Raw genomic sequence first — 20,033 nt, 5'->3', positions numbered from 1 at the left:
TATGAATATTACTTTACTAATAATGTATGGGGGGGGGGTAGAGTGTTTGCGAAAAGAATGAAGGAAATGAAAAATAATAAACAAAACCAAAATGCATCATGTAAGCAGTAGAAAAGAAATGTTATTTAATGAGCAGCATGGGGGCAGAGTGTGTCACGGTAGGCGTAATAATAAAAATATTATTGTAAAGCATTTCTCTTCCATCTACCAACTTCGCAGTTTATAAAACCGTCTTCAATGTGTATTTTAGACCATTTCACAAATGTATGTGCTGAGATGATGGCTGCTGCCGTTTTCATGGTCTAAAATACTAATTTAAAGATGTTTCACGTCAAAATCCTTACATGGCTCCAGAATTGTCATCTGATTAATGTTTTTGCTGGAGAGATTGTTGTTTTTGTTGAATTAGTTATCTTGACTTCTTTATTTAGTGATACTTAGAAAAAAATAAATCAGAGTTTTACTTAATTTTTTTTTTTTGGGGGGGGGTACTTATACAGAATAGAGACTGCATTATCGTCAGCATACAGTGGGTAGGTTACGTAAACTGCTAGAAGGTGCCAAAACGCTTTACCAATGAAATTGCAACAGCCGACAATTGGCAAACGGTATCTTTCGCTTAATAAATTGTTAGGTGAAAGTACAAAATAGTTAAAAGGCTCCTTTCCCATGTTAAGAATGACTTTCTAAATAATAATGTTATTATTTCAGCATGGTCTGTAAACTGCACAAGTAATTTTGTTTTCATTAAAATTACCGTACAATGACTGTTTTCTATTATAATTAAATGTTTTTTTCCTTAATTTTTAATAGTTTGCTAGTGTTTTAAACATTGTCCATCGTTTTTAGTAAAAAAAAAAAAAGTTTTTGTTTGACATTTTATAAATTAAAAAATGGCTAGTGTTGTGGCACAATTTTTTTTTTTTTTTAGATTAAAAAAACAAACAAACAAAAAACATGTAGCTTTCGCTTAGCACTTTCTGGATATTTAAATAACCTGCCCGGAATATGCTGACAATAGCACGGTTTCTATTCTGCATAAATGCCTTTATTTTTTGTTTTTACAAAAGAATTGAAAAATCATTTACACTTAAAAAAAATTGCCTTTTTAAATATGACGACATTAAAAAATCTGATTAAACAAATAAACAACAAAAATGTTTTATAACCAAAAACGTAGAGATTACATTTACCCCTTTTCTAGTGAATTTCAAAGGCTCATTCATTTTACTTTATTATTATTATTATTATTATTATTATTACTTGCAATTGACACGGGCTTCTACAGTTTAAAATCCAATTCTGTACAGTACTAACATTTATAACAAAACTTCAATCGACGGAACAAACAAACAAACAAAGTACAAAGAAGCCTATGCATGGACAGAATACTGAAATACAAAACCACTTGTTTACTATTCATTTATGCAAACTGCACCCTTTGTTGACTTTAAACTTGCTTCTATCGAGAGCTACTCTGAGCTTTGCCTATATAAGGAAGATAAAAAAAAAAGGAAAAAAAGAATTTTGGTTAGTAAATAGATTCGGTAAAAATAGCCACAAACATTTTCAGTTAGTAATTTTGGTCACATAATGATTTATGTTGTTAAAAGACAAAGTTTAAAATTAATGTTGGGACCATTCTAATATTTTTCCCCTTGATTCCGATACGATTACTGAAACCAATCCTAATTCTAAAATCTAATCTGAAAAATGTAGAATTTTATTTAGGAGAGAGTAGGAGGGAGTAGGAGGTAGCAAACAGTCCTCCACTTTTAAATGCAATTATTTTCTTTTTTACTTGCCAACTTTCTTAATATTTTCACTTCTATCTATTGTATCCAAAATTTGGATAACCTTTTAGGATTTTTGACTTTATTTTTCACTCATGCCATGTTTTCATATTTATCCATTCATGTCATTTTATACTAAATTCGTTATTATCTACCTATATAAAAGTGATCTTGCCTGTCTGTAAGGAATGATCTCTACCAAACTCCTGTACATTTTTGGTTTGAAACTTAATATATAGGGGATTTAAACCTTCTGGAACAAATTCGATTTGCCTTTTTAAATATGACGACATTAAAAAATCTGATTAAACAACAAACAAAAAGAAATAGTTGTTAAGTGATCAAAATTGAAGAAAAATTACTTGGCAGGCATAAGTTGACTTAAAGCGCTCTTCTATGTATGCACAAATATACATTTGTAGATTAAAGAACATTATTTTAAAACGTTTTATGTGTATGGATGTGACCCAAAGGGTAAAAAAATTAGGCTAGAGAGTTTTATGTTTTGGTTTTGATTCTAGCTGATGGTATCCAAATCATTTTTTTTTTTTTTACTTTTAAAATTACAACTACATATTGGTACAATACTATACTTGATAGAGAATTGATTCTTATGATAAATACGAAATCTAAATAAATTAAAATATCATACTTAAGGGATTTTATGACCGGGCAATGCTGGGTGGTCTACTAGTGATTTATAAATTTTGGTTTTACTGATAATTTAAATGAATAAATATTTAACATTTTATGATTACTATCAGTAATAGAAAATATTGTTTAAAAAAAAAAAAAAGTATTGGAATCGGAAATTAGGCTGGACATTTTCTGATTCCCAATTTCAATTAGTTGTCCAACAGTTTGGATTGATTACTATTTAATCCTGCTTGATGTTTTTCCTTAAAATATTCATACACAAAAGGAAATCTGCAGAGTTTTCTTTCGCACTTAGATCAACTTTCGTTGCCATACACGTCCACCAGGCAAACATTTTGTAGTAGTAGTAGTAGTAGTAGTAGTAATAATAATAATAATAATAATAATAATAATAATAATAATAATAATAATTTTTTTTTGTATTTTAATCTTGCGATTTTATCTTAAATACTCTAGTTTCATACAAACAAGATATGCTTTTTCTCCATGTACGTTTTCTTTGCGAGATGCATTTTTCATTGGATAATTCACATAATTTTCTTCTTGTTTGACCAATCATGGCATTTTGATAATCTACTTACAGAATCATGAATAAAACTGGTATTTTTTTTTTTTTTTTTTTGTTTTGGCTTTTTTTTTATTCAAACACAATTAAAACCAGTTTCATTACTCAGACAAAAAAAATCTTTAAACATTATTCTATATTAAAATTTTATTATTCTTTTACGTCTTAATTTTCAATGTTATTTTATACATAAATTTAATGTTTTATCTTCAACTTAAAACAAAAAAAATCGCTACATTTTGGTAATCTATTTACAAACTGCACATATTGGGCAGTAAATGGCAGAAAATGCCCTGTTACAGTGTATGACCCTCATCTCCACATTCACAGATGATTGGGTAAGTTTTGTAGCCCCAGCTAATCATAACAACATTTGATTACCCCATTTCTGTTCTTAGGTGGTTGAGTGTTTATCACTGATCCAGGATGCTTCTGGGATGGAGGAGACGGTTGTCATGTTAGGAGAGGAGCAATTATCTAGCTGCCTAGTCCACAGATGTAGTCTGGTCTCTTCCTAATATGTTTAGGGGGTTGAGACACGGCCACCGAGATTGGGCCATTGATGAAGGAGATGGCATTCATCACTGCCTTTATGATCTCTACTAGGCTAGCAATTTCCAGTCTCACTTCTTTGTATATAATTCCACTTAAGATTCCTCGTTTTTTTTTTTTTTTTTTTTTTTGTGAATACACAGATAAACACATGCATTCACTGTACTTATGCGTACTTAGATAATGTTACAATTTTTGGGCAGAAGGAATAGATTCATTGAGGATGAAATAAAAAGAAAAATAGAAGTTACAACCAACAGAATTTCACTTTTTCAACAAAAAGACGCAGTATATTTAGTTATGATTTAAGAAACATATCCTAACCTAGAACAGAGTTCAAAATAGACTTCGTAGCCTCGTAGGAGATGTCCTTTTCTCTTCCTTGCAACCTTTATCTCACAGAAGAGATGTTGTGAGTTTGTCTCTGATGTATCGTTATTTTCATGGAAAGTGTTCGAATGAGCTTCAATCTATGGTCCCCCCTCGCCAAACTTTCACAAGAAACACTCGTCTAGCTGTAAACACTATCAATAATTCCCCCCACTCTTTATCTGTGCCTAAACCTAAACGTAGATTCCATGAACAAAGCTTTTTTCTTAGAACTGCACGCGTGTGGAATTGTCTTCCGTTTTCCTGCTTTCCGGCTGACTACAATATGGTTGTCTTCAAGTCTAACGTAAATAAGTTCTTGATGAGCCGTTCCATATAAGTTATCAACTTTACCAAATGTTCATTACTAATCATTACTATAATGTCCAATTTCTTCTGTACACTCTTTAACCTTTATCCTTGAGTGGCCTCTTGGCCTTGATAATGTGGTGATGCCTATGTAAAAAAAAAAAAAAAACCAACAAATACGCCTTTTATGCAAACTTTTATTGCTTAATTAAAAAAAAGAATAAAAAAGAAAATGAAAATAGAAAGAATAAAATGAAAATAAAGAATAAAATGAAAATAAAGAATAAAATGAAAATAGAAAGAATAAAATGAAAAATAAAAAAAATAGAAATATGCAAACTGTCAAACTCCATGTCATTGCTTACAATTGCAACAAGTCATATATTACAATTTCGCATTCTAACAAAAAAGCTTGACACTAAAAGTGAAATATATTAAAACTAGCGGGAGGGGGGGGCTCTACCCTGTCGTAAAATACACTTAAATATATTTTAGTTTGCCCAGATTTCGTATATATCATAAAGTCGTGATTTCAAAAGTAAAAAAAAAAGTATTTGAGTGTCGTCAGCTAGAATTGAAACCGAAAGCAAAACTGTAGTATTCAAAGCTGGTGACATTACGACTGTACCAATGTGAAACGCATATGTAATGATTAAAAATAAATTAAGATGAATGCACAAAATGCATAACGATCTTTTTTTTTTTTTTTTTTTTTTCAATTTTGACCCCTCTTTGGCCCCTTAAAAACAATTTTAACCGGCTATAGAACCATTAAAGAACGGTCTATAAAAAAAAAAATCGAATCATTTGAAGTCCATAGTGCCATTCTGCGACTTTCAGTTTCGGGAGAGATAGAGTTTGAAAATATAGAGACAGACAGACATATCGCCTTTTATATATTAGATTAAAGCTTTTCCATGAATGTGAGAACTTTCATAGAACTGCTTATTTACATCGACTTTCGTTTCACACCAAACCTACAAGTAGCCTTTTTTTGACAAAACTTATTTCAATGATTTATCAACATTAAAAAAAAAATACCAAGGATCTTTGCACAGTGACACGAAGTCAGAAGTAGCCAACCTTTGGTACTCCAATTTCGATACACCAAACAAACTTGTACTAGTTCCTTGAAGTATGGCAATATAGACATATTTGACAATTTTAGATATAATTATTATAAAGATCTGTAATTGTTTGTGGATGACTATATATCTTTTTCATCCGAGTTTATCCTACTGAAGCAAAGTCTACTGTACTTTCCCATCCATATTTGTTTGATTGTAACAATTATATTTTGAGCGAAGAACCGTACGATTTATCGCCAGAAATCTAAAGAGATTCTTTTTACATATAGTACCTGGTATTCACAATTTATATATAAATACATATTATATGAGGAATGTTCAATAAGTAATGCCTCTGACCCACTTCTCACAACGGCAGAGCAAGTTATTAGTTTTTCTCTACATAAGAACCACCCAGAGCTACACATTTCTCCCATCGTTTAATGCAGTTCTGGAAACCGTTTTTGTAGAACATGCCAGATTGGTCCTCCAACCTTGATATAACTTTGGAAATCAAGGCTGCATAATCTAGGAAACTATTTTCTTCCAAAAACAAGATATAAATCATTGCACATGCAACATTTCAGCTAGATCAGACATCTGGAAGTGGGTCAGCAGTATTGCTTATTGAATGCTCTTTGTATATACATGCATTCTACATATTGCAATATGTATACACACACAAGCTGTGGCTATCAAGGGTTGCTTGAGAATAAAAATAAAATGGCCGACTTGTTTATGAAGAAATGGAAAATAAGTTTGGTTACTTTAATTTTATAAGCAAAATATTTTGTGAGGAAGGAATTCCCCCTAACATTGCTTTTGCTGACCAGATTGGATATGAGAATGAAAGTTTGATATTATACCGAACCCTAAAACCAAGCTACCTTTGGGTTACCTATGGTAACCTACAAATGCAGAAGAAGACAGTTTTTTATAAACAAAACTTTAAATTTAAAGACTCTTCTCATATTTAAACAGAAAAAATCTATGTCAGCATGTAATGGAATCCAAGAAGGTTCTACACCGGTAACTGGTGTCCATTGGTTGCTCATACTTCTGCGTATGCAATCTATGGATTAAAAAGACTATTCATTTCCCTTGACTGTAGTATACACGCAGCTCTGAGGACTGTTTGTTAATTCAGTATTCCCTAGAAAATTTGTCTTATCTTTTCTAGAGATTATAACAATTTAATTTAATTCATAATTTAGTGGACAACCGATAGAGTAATAATTGAATTTAACTTTAAAATTTTGTTTTAAAAAAAATGTATGATTTGGTTAAAAAACAAAACAAAAAAAAACAATACAGGCAAAAAACATAGAAAATATGGGATTTTAAGATGTTTGATCGCTTTTATTGCCAAACCAATTTTTTTAAACACTCTCTCATTGGAGTATTTTTCTAAAAGTAAAAATAATTTCTTACAAGTAATTAAGAGAAAATACAAAAATTAAAGAATTAAAGTAAAAACACACCGTATAGATACAGTGTATAGTTTAGATTAACAATGATTTGGTGTAAGTCTACAGTTCAACCTAAATAAAAAAGAAACAACAAAAATACAGAAAAATCTTTACGATGTACGTACTTGTCATGGAATGAAGATCTCATATTCCAAAGATCATGTAAATTGATCAATTCTTTTTTTTTTTTTAACTAAGAAAATCAAATTTTATGAGTAAGCAAAAAAGGGCCGTCTCGCATCGCAATCTTAAAAAAAAAAAAAAAAAAAGAGGCAGATAACTCCATAATACAACCTTGCAAGATCAACCTTGTAATGCTAACGATTTCACATTAATTGCCTAAAATCGTTATAAAAAATGATTTCCTTGTATATATAAACTACTTGATCAATTGTATTTTTTATTACGGGGGGGGGGGAGTACATTTTGGAGCCTAAGAGTTAGAGATTTCAGTCTTAAATCCAATGGAATTTGATAAACAGTGATTAATAAATGACCTGCCTCACATCTAAATGTCCCCTCCACTCTCTCCTCTCCCTACTCATCATAAACCGCCCATCACAGGAGCTATTCTCATTAAATCTAAATTAAGTAAGTCAACAGGCTTACCTATACTTATGTGGTGATTATATTTGTTTAAAAGATTCACAGACTTAATATGATTGTCTTATTAATAGCATTGATTTAATTTGAGGCATCAACTAAATATATATTACTAGCAATCGGTGCCCGGCGTTGCCCAGGTGTTTTGAGGTTAATGCTGAGAAAAAAAAAAAAGGGTCAATTTTTTAAAACTTTGACCCCTATTATGACCTTTTAACATTTATTGTTTAGGGATCAAGTAAAGTTAATAAGATATAGATATAGATAGATAGAAGATAGATAGATAGATATAGATAGATAGATAGATATAGAAGATAGATATAGATAGATAGATAGATAGATATAGATAGAAGATATAGATATAGATAGATAGATAGAAGATATAGATATAGATAGATAGATAGAAGATATAGATATAGATAGATAGATAGAAGATAGATAGATAGATATAGATTGATAGATAGATAGATAGATATAGATTGCGTAATATTTGCGTAGAAATGAAGAAAATCAAATTTACTGTGTATTTATCGTGTTGCCATAACAACGTGACGTAGCCAAGGACGGTAGTGGACGTGAGTGTGTGTGCGTGTGTGCGCGTGTTTTGTTTCGTATCTTATCAACTTCTTCGAATCTATGTGTACAGTAATACACACCCGTTTTTCGAGCTGAATAAATGTGTTACATTGAATAAAAACACGAAGTTTGGTAGAAAAGTAACTTATCTTGCCTTTGATAACATTTATTTGTTATATATTTGTTTTTTGACACCTTTTTCGAATCTATGTGTACAGTAATACAAACCCGAAATGAAAAGACCACGAGGGAACGCGCGTTTTACATAAAAATAAGTATTTTTAAATTTTATCTTTCTAGCTTTAAAAAAAGTTTTAAAATTTTATCAGCCGGCATAATTTATTTTTAAATATTGAAAAATTTCAGGAAAATTAATTTTTGCTAGATTTTCAAAACATTGTTTTCGTGTTGTGTACGTGTCTGCGCCTAGCAGAATGGCGGCCGTGGATGTCGTAGGTTGGATTGTAAGATTGTGTAAGATTCGTATTTTTTTAATTTGTAAATAAACAAGTTAGAAAAAAATTAAACCCTTCCAAGATGGACAATAAATAAAGCCATAATATTTTATGGTAAAATTAAGAGCCTACGAACCATAGTTTTTTAGGAGATGTGATTATTGGATTAACCAATCAGAAATCGTCTGTGGCACACACATCTCTGTTTTTATAGATATATAGAAGATAGATATAGATAGATAGATAGATATAGATATAGATAGATAGATATAGAAGATAGATAGATATAGATAGATAGATAGATATAGATATAGAAGATAGATATAGATATAGATAGATAGAAGATAGATTAAATGTTAAATAGATTTTGTAAATAGTACAGTTGAAATGATTAGAATATTTCCAATATGTAATAAGGTCGAGGTAATTAGTTAAAGAGATTTAATATAATGTGATATGCAAATGAGCATAAGTCATTCGATATGGGGGTTGTTTGTAGAATAGTATATAAAGAAATTAGGCAAAGATTCTTATGTCTCCTATAACAGAAACATCCTAAAATGGGTTCTAATGTTTCTCTACCAGGAGAGATCTACCCTCTTACCTCCTTTATATTTCGTTGATGGTGGAGAGCTGTACACACAGACAGAAACACACGAACCCTATTACTTTATAAAAATATAGATGAAAAAAAAAAAGAAAAAGAAAAAAGCTGTCTAGCATTGTGTAAGATAAGTAGTGACAAAAAGAGATAATAAATTCTGCTTAAGGAGCACGTTCAAATCGATTGTATGCCTAATTCAATAAAACCCTAACTAGATGTTGAGAAAAAACTTAACTCAAATTATTTTGTATAGCATTAGGAACAAGAGGCATGTTTTATTATAGACAACAAACCGAAAAAGTGATCAAGAAACAAATATACAACAAATAAATGTTATTAAAAAGCAAGATAAGTTACTCTTTTACCTACCTGGATAAGTTTTTAGTGTTTTAACTTATTTTAAAGCGTTTATTAAGTTTGAAACACAAGTAGTACTGAACGCTTAAGTTTTTTGGGTTTTTTTTTTTTTCACTTGAGGGTCACCACTTATGGAGACCACTCTAGGATAGGAGTTAATGAGTTAGGTAGATGATCAGTCATGGTGGAACTTAGGTAGGGTTTAATTATATAATAAGACGACTCAACAAGAACTTTTTTACATTAGACTTGAAAACGACCATGTTATAGTCAGTTGGGAAGCATCTCCATAGTATTGTATATCACAGATGGACAAATCTAGGAAAGAAGCTCTGTTTATGGAATTTTTGTTTAGTTTTAGGCACAGATAGAGAGTGAGGGAAATCATTGACTGTTGTTGTAGCTCGACGAGTATTTGTTACAAATGTTTTACAGGGGAAGTGGGAACATAGATTGAAGCTCGGAAGAGAACCTACCATAAAAGTAACGATACAGCCGAGATATAATTGCAACGTTTCTTCTGTGAGAAAGAGGAAGTAGGGGGAGTGAAAAGGTCCTCACCCACTAGATTTCGAAGACGGTTTCGTACTTTGTCAAGACAGGAAAGGGTACTCTTAGGAGCTCCACCCTAGATGTGGCAACAGTACTCCATCTAAAAACATATTTGGCTCTTGTACACGTAGAGAATTGTGTCAGAAGTGAGATGCTTTTTTGGAGTGGTAGAATGATCCAACCATTTTCCCAATGATTTTGGCAATCAAATTTGATGTAGGTCTTCCATTTCAGGTCAGGAGTGGAGGTCAGTTCCAGAAGTTTGTCAAAGTAAGATACTTTCTTAAGAGAAGAGACACTCATTTCAATTGGAGTCAAATGAGGAGCTGAGCATTGGTGGTAGAAAAATAAAAGTTTTGGATGCATTAAAACAACAACAAAGAAAGCAGAATTGAGGCTGCACCTTTGGAGTATCGAGAATTGCTTTAAGCTCGAAAAATAAAAACTCATAGGAATCCACAAAAAAAAAAAAAAAAAAAGAGGCACCTTAGATTGGGACAAAAATTGAAAATAAAACTTGAAAAATAAAAAATTGTCTTAGTACTACATGGACAGGAGACAGAAGAGATGCTACACTTAAACCTCAGCTCAATGGTTGAGAAATTCTTTAAGTCTTATTGTCTAAATTAATATTAGATCATCTTCTTATATGAGAGGTGCCGATGGTTCAGTGGTTAACGACACAGACTGATGACCAGGGTGTCCCAAATTCACATCCAGTTCGTTCTACAAAAATCACTTTCACTTAGGATGTTGGCAACCTCCACGTGGTCCCTCTCATAAGTACCTGATGCTTTTCTAAAGATAATTCTGACTAGAAAAATATTGGTGAAACCAATGTTAACAATAGAATCTTTGGATTCATATGCGATGACGATGATGATGATGATACCCATAGTTACATTGTGGAGGAAAATACCAAAGTAGGCGTAAGATTCAATCTCCTGCACCTAGGTGTGACACCAGTGCAACCATTGGTCATGTAATTCTATTGTTCTCTTAAATATGAACGCTTGACCTGTGAAGACATTGTTCTACATTACTCTCCTATATACAAGTTCTTTTGACCTGACAACATGACATTCACAGGCCATAGTGGATGATTACTTTACTCGTTCTATCGACAATCCCTGTGTATGCATTCTTTAGAAAAGGATGCCATGTTTGCTGCTCATGTTTTCATGGTTGAGGAGATCAATATGAAACAGGCACACTCTACCACAACTACTACAAATGGATATTTTTCTGAACCAAGTGATTGCCTATCGTTATGGTACCCGTGGAGAGGTGACGGTGGTCTAGTGGTTAATGACACAGACTGATGACCTGGGTGTTCTGAGTTCGAATCCAGTTCGTACTACAAAAATCACTTTCACTTAGGATGTTGGCAATCTTCGCGTAGTCCCTCCCATAAGTATCTGACACCTTTTTAAAAGATAATTCTGACTAGAAAAATATTGGTGAAACCAATGCTAACAATAGAATCTTTGGGTTTATACGATACTAGCCTGGGTGCCTGGCGTTGCCCGGGTGTTTGGAGGTGTGTGTTGAGTAAGAAAAAAAAAAAAAATGGTAGTAGGCAGGCAGGCTCAAACCCATACCGTGAAGAGGAAAAGAATGTGAAAAAAAAAAAGTGACGTCTTTGCTGTTGCGTCCAATCGCCAAACCGGAAGTGGCGAAGGTTTAAATTAAGTCTAGTCAATCGAAAAGAGGGGATAAGTTTCGAAAATATTGGCGAAAAAATAGACCACACCCTGTAGAAAAATGCCCAGTTGAGGGTGAAAGAATTAATGTTTTGTAAGGAGACATAAAACTAGTACAAAACTGTTCTGCTCAGAGAATTAATTGTACATGTCCTGAGGTTGGTATTCTTGTTTATTTTTAATTCTAAACTAGTAGGGAGGAGGGGCACTTTGCCTTGCCCATCGTAAAATATGATTAAATACATTTCAATTCAAGCAGATGTCATATTTAATATAATAGAGCTAATTCTCTATTGAATATTATATTGTGCTCAAAAGACGAAAAAAAAAAAAGAAAAAAAATGACAGGTGCTATCTGCTAGAATCGAAACCAAAACATTTAGTGCTCCAGCAGTGTTCTCTACTGTTTGAACTATCAACAAAGAGATAAGAAAGTTGTAAAATTAAACCACCGCAAGCTATGAATGAATTTGCGCATGCGCAAAAGTAATAGAAATATGTCAGCAAGTTGGAATGAACATTTGGCATTTCATACTTCTGTACACATTATTCATCCATCCAAACAAAGATTTTACTCATTATAAATCATCCTTGGTGTACAATTACTATTACCTGTTAATTTCAGTGTTATGTGACCAGTAGTTTAAGAGTTTATCAATTAAAAATATTTTCACAGAAACATACACATATACTTACTGTTTTATTTATATAGATTATAGTTGAGGTTAAATATTAGGGATACGTAAGTGCTCTTATCAGTTGGTTATCTTGAATTTGTGTCTATGTCAAGAGATTAATTTAGTTAAGAACATTATGTTCGTACTTAAGTATCCTAATATTTCCTTCTAAGAATAGATTAAATCTGTTCTGAATTTTATGAGATGAGGATTGATTGTTACTATTATTTGGATACATGGCATAATCACTTTGACATACCCATTCTCGTTAGATTGCCATAGTTAAGCAACACTGAGCCTGGCCAGTACAAAATGGGTGACCAATTTGGAATGTTAGGTGCTATATGTAGGAGGACGTTGACACTTCCCTGCAAGAGTTTAAAAAAAACTAGCATCGTCATCTCCCCTAACGGGCATATACATGCGACTGGGGACCGCTTGTGAATTTCATACTCCCATGGAACTTCCTCCTTTGGAGTAAGCGGGTTAAATCCGCATAGGGTTAGTACCACTTCCATTTTTTTTTTTTTTTTTTTCATTATTTGGATTTTTTGAATTACGGTTCTCATTTTGAGTGTTATTTGCATAACATTTCAATCGATGTAATCTCCAATCTTTTTTAGGCATATCTTGTTCAACTCTGAAATCTGCACAGAATTTCAAATTGAGTGAAGGAATCTGTTCAAAATTCCATGCAGATTCCCGAGTTCAATAAGATACACCTGAAGAAAGTTGGAAGTTACATCGACCGAAACGTTGTGCAAACAACACTCTAGATTACATTTGTTTGAAACTTCTGTGGGTGTTGGATCTCCTGTGCAAATTCAATCCCCCCAAGTTGATATCATTCCTTCCAAATGTAACCCTTTCTACCCCGGATGTGAACATTGCTTCTTATATCTCACGATCCTACACAGTGGGTAAAATAAACTATTACATCCAATTGACATGGTATCTGAGACATTTTAATTCTAACTTTATATTTTCTCTGAACCTACACTAATCACTCTAAAAGAAAGCATCTTGGTAAGGAGAATACATCCAACTCTGATCTACAAATGTTATCACTATCTATATAGAGTTAGTTATTAAACCAATCATGAATTTTGGAATACCTCTGATGAGTGTAAGTGATCGTAATATAGGCTATATTTAGTTTAGTTTTATGCAGAGGTGGTAAAAAAGGGGGAAAACCCATTCATAAAAATTCAGAAATTGTGAAATTTTAACTATAGGTATAGACATAAATTAATAAATATTCCCCAAATTTCAGGTATATTTTAAAGCAATTTGAATGTGCATAATATGGATAGTTCATATTTTCATTTAATTTGCTCGATACACATTAGATACCAATCAATCAAGATTACTTGCATTTCAATTTCTGCTAAGTTGGGTGTAAGTTAGCTTTTTGTGCTACTTATAAGCATTGGTACATAAGAAGTGCAGTGGAATTACTAGTAGGTGGAGAGAGGACAACCAGTTTATATGCAGGAAGTGTAAAATAATAGAGATGGACAAAATTGCTGGAATCCATATTAAATAGAGAAATAGTCAACCACCTCAGCAGAAACAACCTTCTTAGTGACACACAATATGGTTTCCGCTCTGCAAGATCTACCGCAGATGTGCTGACGGTTATATCTCATAGGATTAGTGAATCTCTTGACAAAGGCTTCCTTTCTAGGGCAATTGCTCTTGACATATCAAAGGCATTCGACAAGGTATGGCATAAGGGTCTACTTCACAAGATTTCCAGCTACGGTATGACTGGAAATGTTTTCTCAATCATTAAATCATTTCTCTCCGATAGGCTCATAAGAGTAGTGGTCAATGGACAAAAATCAGAGGCCTGCAGTATTAATGCTGGAGTCCCTCAGGGGTCAATCCTGGGCCCAACTCTCTTCCTGATCTACATCAATGACCTCCCTAAACACATACTTAAATCATTCGTTGACATCTATGCTGATGACACGACCATCTACGGCAACACATCAAAGGCTGTAAATGACAAAGTTATCTCTGATTCTCTCTCCTCTGATCTCGAGCGCGTGGTTCAGTGGGGGAAGACATGGCTGGTTACCTTTAATGCATCTAAAACCAAACTCCTATCCTTACATCATCAATGCTCTGATCCCCATCTGGCATCAATTGGGATGGATGGCTCTCGTTTGGGAGAGGCCCCGTGTTTTGACAAGCTTCTGGGTTTGACCTTTACTCCTGATCTGAAATGGAACACGTACATCAAGTCTGTTGCCAAGGTCGCTGGAAAGATGGTGGGATCCTTCTACCGCTCCAGAAGATATCTCACTACTGATGCAATTCTCTATCTATAGAAAAGCCAAGTACGTCCAAGGATGGAATACTGCTGCCATATCTGGGCAGGAGCTGCTAAAAACAGCCTATCCTGCCTTGACAGAGTACAAAATAGACTTCGTGGCTTGGTGAGGGATGCCCTTTTCTCTGCCCTGCAACCTCTCTCCCACAGAAGAGATGTTGCAAGCCTGTCTTTGTTTTATTGTTATTTCCATGGCAAGTGCTCGTCTGAACTCCAATCTCTGGTCCCTCCTCGCCAATCTTTCACGAAAAACACACGTCTAGTCGAATCCACTGTGAAAAATTTCCCCCATTCTTTATCTGTGCCTAAATCAAAACATGGATTCCATGAACAAAGCTTCTTTCTTAGAACTGCACGCCTGTGGAACTCTGTTCCGTCTGCCTGCTTCCCACCTGACTACAACTTGGATGTGTTCAAGTCCAACGTTAACAAATTCCTAATGAACCGCCCTCTTAAGTAAACACTTCATTAAATCTCCACACTAACGTAATGTACTTGCAATAACCCTTATCCCTGAGTGGCTTCCGGGCCTTGATAAGTGGTGACCACTGTGTAAAATATATATATATATATATATATACTCGGGTTTTTTTATATTCAAAAGTAATGGACTAATGAATTCAACGAGGTTGTTAGATAGTGCTCAATAAAAAGAGCTGATAATACTTGTTTATTGTTATATAAACATGCTCACATCCCGCTGCTACAAATAGCCACTTGTTTCAATCAAACAACAGATATCATCAGGCAGCGACTTGACTATTCAAAAGTTCAATGAATAAACTAATTATTCATTGAACTTTTGAATAGTCAAGTCGCTGCCTGATGATATCTGTTGTTTGATTGAAACAAGTGGCTATTTGTAGCAGCGGGATGTGAGCATGTTTATATAACAATAAACAAGTATATATATATATATATATATATATATATATATATATATTTGGATGGTGAAGCTATTGAGACTCTCCAGAAGTATTATTATCTTTACAATTGAAAAAAGGTGGAACAGGTACTAGTGTGTTTGCAAATGTTATGGCTGCATGGATGAAGTTTAGGGAACTTCTGTCTTTACTGACCAGCAGAATCTTACCACTGTTGATGAAGAGAAAAGTCTATCAGACATGTGTACACAGTGTAATGATGTACGGTCAGAGATGTTGCATGAAGAGAAATGATATGAGACTATGATGGATGTGTAATACGAGTCTTAAAAACATGCTTAGTTCTGATGACTTCAAAAGAAGATTATATGTGGACCTTATAAGGAGACGTGTGCAAGAGAAGCGATTTCATTGGTTTGCTCCTATTGAAAGAATGGGAGTGAGTTCTTGAGTTAGTAGATATAAAACAATTAAGGAAGCAGGAAAACATGGAAGGAAGTGATAACATTAACTTTAAAAATAAAGGGATAATAAATAAAGACCTGATCAAAGATAGACTAGTTTGGAAGTCAGTTTTTTTAAAGCAGTCCAACACATGCCAGCATGTAAAACGGGCGTTAAACCAAATATGATAGAATAATGATGATAACTCTTTAAACTTAAGCCTTCAATTTTAGACATATTCTACAATGAAAACCATGTAATGGATTTTGATTGAAATTGAAATAAGAATTCTAAACAAAGATTTTAACTTGATTTTAATGTTTGTAAGCAGACAAAAAAGAGGTGCAAAACTGTTCAGGGAGAGAATTTTACCTCTCTGAGTATTCTTATTATATCCTCCTCTCTAATCTTTCTGCCTTTTCTCTTAATTTATTATAAGAAAAGATTTAGATTTTTAGAAAAAAAATAATTCAAAGGAATATTCCTCATTAAGAAATCGGTTTTATAATAAAATCAATAGGATATCTTATGAAATGCTTAAATGTAAATCTCAAATAATTTTGAGTTTGTTTTTCTGTGTTTTAACAACAAAATTCTTTTATGTAAAGAACAAACTTAAAATTTCCATAATTCACTGGCTAAGCAAAGTCAAATATAGATTTATCAGATGCAGTGCTATTTAGGTCTAATTTTGAGAATCCAACAGACTTCTTTATATATTAGATTAAGTAACATCTTACATGTTGTCTTTGATAAAATTTATATGTACATAAGTACCTCTGTTTTTTTCCTTGTCCTTTTTATTCTTCATGTGCGTTACTCATGACAACATAGAAAATGGTGACTACCTGTTCAGAGAAAGATACATGCATCACTAAAAAGGTAAAAACGAAGATATCAAATATTCATTAGCATTAGAGGGTCACGGCAGTTCCTTAAAGATTTATGCTGCTTAACATTGCTGACCATAAACCTTATGAATTCGAATGACATCTGATGTCATTTTAAGGAAGTCTATAACAACTACATCTGTGATGAGTGTGACCCAATGATCGTCTTTGTGCTGTGATAAAACAACAGAAGATGAGCACTTGATGTAAATCAATTAAGCTCTGGGTGCGTATGCGATACCGTCATGTAATGTAGAAATAAGAACCGCAACATTATCCGTTGATAGCTGTCTAGTCACAGCAGTCTTCAATGATTTTTTTTCTAGGCCTGATCTACTATCGCTAGACTTTGACATGAATCTCTCTGATCTCTCTCGGAGGACCTCCAACTGTCCCAAACTGGACACTACCCTCAAACCATCTACAAAACCCATAGCGACTCCTAAAACTGCCTCTAAAATATATTGACCGTCATTGTTCACTCCTTTGTCCTAAAATAACCGCCACACCTTGACCAATAATCCACCTCAGCTTCCTTTTGTCTTCCGCTTTCTATTCATTGTCTCTCCACCAACCTCACTTCTTATACTCTTGTATTAGCATCTTCTCTTTTCTGGTTACACTTCTTTTTTCTTTTTCTCCCACATTTCCTAACACTTGGGGGGGGGGGCGTCAATAGTATCACATGAGAATCAAACAAATTATCATGAAAATGTCTTGTGATTTTAGTATGGATGTACTGACAAAAATATGTTGAATATTACTGATTCAGCAAATGCAGACAGCAGGAATTAAAATAATAGTCACTCTATATCTTATTTTTCTCCCTTTGATATGTTTTTTCTCTAATTTCTTAAATAATACTCCTGTTATTATTAAGCAAACAGCACAAGTGATTCCTGTGTGCCCATCAGCATGACTATCATTGTCGCTGACTTTTAAGAGTAATTTATGTGTCGTTTGCAAACTTGTCGATTCCAACTGCTACTGATTGCTACAAAACACTCACATAAATAATTGGAAAACATTGTTTTTCTAGTGTTTCATTAATTCACCAAATAAATCGTCCAATCTTATTTACTTTAGACTTTCGCTAAAAAAGATAATTAGTCTCAAAATGGCTACATTTTGCTATGAAAAATAGCGTGCAGAAAAATTACTTGTAAAAATCAGTAGCATTAATAGTTGTGCAGTCAAAGATAGGTTAGTTTGGAAGCCAGTTTCTAAAAGCTGTCAAACACATGGCAATATGTAAAGCAGACAAAACCAAATATGATAAAGTCACTGCAGTTTGAATTTGAAAATAGGTAGCCATTATAAACTAGACAAAAACAATACAGTTGAATCTCTTCAATTCTTATGTACTTCTGTAGAAATTAGATTAAAGTCAATAATTTTTTTAAATTTTACAAAATATAACATTTTAAAAAAATTTAAACTTGTTTCCTTAATTTTATGAAACTGCTTTCATAGTCAAAAATTTTTTTTATTAAAAATATTTTAAAAGCACTTTGTAGGATTACAAGTAAAATTTTAACCTATAAATATTTTGAGGTCAAAATACTAATTAAACAATGCTTTATTTAAAACTAGTAAGACCTGTATCCCCGTCGTTGCCTGGTATATTCAAACAATTAATTTAGATTGCAATTTTCATTTCATTTAAAGTTTTAGTAATGTAACATAGTTGCTTTTTGTTTTACAGCATTTCAACCTTTTGAGTTATTTAATACTGAATCCAGTAATTTTGGAAAAGTTTTTATGCTTCAAGTTCTTTATATATTCAAATATTTATTCATGATGTTTGATTTGGTTGTTTTGTAGAGCACAATTGTTTTTGTTTTTGACTTTGCAGAACATGATTGAGTTCTATAAAAAAGAAAGAAAAAAAACACAAGAACAAAATTTAGTGCACTTTAGCTGAGGAAATCAGTATCTTCAGACAGCCTGATCTGGTATAGCAACATTAATGTAACATGGAATTCTTACAACTTTTATACTTGGTGTCTATATACGATTTAAAGAATTAAATTGTTGTACCAAAATATAAACACACAGGTGCATGTGATTTTAATCATTTTCTTGAAAAAAGATTTATAATAATTTCAGATTTTTATTAGTTAGTTTCAAAACCCTACTTTTTAGAAAATAATTTTGTAAAAGAAAATTGCACGTAAAAGACTCCCAGTCAAGGTTTGATAGAAACAATTCTTATCCGATGTTACCTGAAAGTCTTATAATATAAAGTACTAGCATTTCAGCCCGACATTACCCAGGTGTTTGGAGGTGTATGTTAGGCAAAAAAAAAAAAAAAAGTGGTAGTAGGAAGGCAGGTTCGAACCTGTACCATAAAGGAGAAAAAGAATGGGGAAAAACCTTGACGTCTTTGCTGTTACGAGCACCGCCAAACCGGAAGTGACGTAGGTTTAAATTAAGGCTAGTCAATCAAAAGGAGAGGATGACTTTCGAAAATATCGGCGAAAAAAAGCGACCCCCCCCCCCAATGAAAAGTGCCCAGTTGAAGGTGGAGATATTAATGTTTTTAGCCAATTTTTCGATATTTGTCGTCTGAAAGGTCGAACTTCAAAACGATACTGATCTTTGTCTGGTATACAAACTCTGGTGAGTTCCTGAGTGGTGCCTTTTTGTGTCTGGTCCAGATTTCTTGGAGCTGATATCATGCTCTCTGGATAGTTATTTTGGTGGAGGTTTTCTCTTAAACTGTCCATCTCCTCTTGATATGCACTGTTGTTACTACATATTGCTTTTTCTCAATGTCGTAGGCAACGGATGATTCTGTTCTTTACATTATATGGATGGTGGGAGTTGAAGTTTAGGTAATATTCAGTGAAAGTTGGCTTTCGGCATACAGATGACATAAACCCTAACCAGTGCGGGTTATCAGCACATCTAGGAACAATAATTTGTTATGTTCTTTTTCCATCATGAACTATATAGTTGGACGGATCGAGTTCACATGGTCTTGTAATGTTTGAACATTTTCTTGATGGGGCCAAAGTATAAATGTGTCATCTACATATCACAACTATATTGTTGGCTTTAGTGGTGTTGATCCTTATGCCATTTCCTCAAAATAGTCCATGTATGCATTGGCCAGTACCGGGGACAATGGTGATCCTATTGTCAGACCTTCTCCCTGCCAATATAT

The 20,033-nt window shown here is 33.1% G+C and overlaps 1 protein-coding gene across 2 annotated transcripts in view; it reads right to left on the bottom strand.

The window, feature by feature from the left end:
- Positions 1-20,033, bottom strand: part of LOC145292190 (annexin A7-like) — a 126,753-nt gene that overhangs the window by 63,603 nt on the left and 43,117 nt on the right. The gene's annotated exons all lie outside the window — the stretch shown is intronic.

This window comes from Euprymna scolopes, chromosome 2 (assembly GCF_053919585.1).
Source record: "Euprymna scolopes isolate OS-2025 chromosome 2, ASM5391958v1, whole genome shotgun sequence".
In the NCBI taxonomy this organism is placed as follows: Eukaryota; Metazoa; Mollusca; class Cephalopoda; order Sepiida; family Sepiolidae; genus Euprymna; species Euprymna scolopes.
This window is presented reverse-complemented; position numbering and strand designations above follow the sequence as displayed.